Below are 780 nucleotides of genomic sequence, written 5' to 3' on the forward strand. Positions count from 1 at the left end.
CAACTTTTCAGTTCCTGACATGTTAGCAACTAGAAGTATTGTAATGCGCTCTTTACTGAGTTTTCCGCCATGACAAGACTCACATTTTAAGGTAAAAGTTTTATCGGTTAGACACTTGTAAAATAAACCCGTTTCGTTTGCGTTCAAAATATCATCAGCAGAATAATTGCGTAATAGAAGTGGTAGGTCTTCAATCCATTGGCTACATTTGTTAACATCAACAGCGTTACTTTCTCCACAAATTGCTTTGAAAACTATACCGCTTCTTTTCTTAAACCCTTCCATCCAACCATTGCTGCTACAAAAATTATGAATATCGAGCCTTCGCGCGAAATCTTGTGCCTTTTCTTTAATCATCGGTCCACTTACCGGAACGTTTTTGTTACGAAGTTGCTTGACCCATATTAGCAAACACTGTTCAAGTTCAGGATATTCTCATAAACGTACACGTTTTAGTTTTCCTTGTCCTTCAGAACATTGTGATTCAATTTTATGTTTACTCTGAACTATTCTACAAAGAGTAGATTTTGGCACATTAAATTCGGCACAAACTTCTTCGCGTGTCTTCCCACTTTCATAAACGGATATTAACTTCAGTTTTTCACGTAATGATAACGATTGTAGCTTTCGTTTTGGCATTTTTCAAATAAACATCTGTATGATAGTAAAGCGAAACTAAAACTGAAGGTAATTGAAGCTCAAAATTTGTACTTACGTACTTGAAATTATGTGTGGAATTTGTGGGTAGAATAAGAATGAGTAAACAAACAATGTTATCTC

The sequence above is a fragment of the Diorhabda carinulata genome, unplaced genomic scaffold, assembly GCF_026250575.1.
Source record: "Diorhabda carinulata isolate Delta unplaced genomic scaffold, icDioCari1.1 Dcau_26, whole genome shotgun sequence".
Lineage (NCBI taxonomy): Eukaryota > Metazoa > Arthropoda > Insecta > Coleoptera > Chrysomelidae > Diorhabda > Diorhabda carinulata.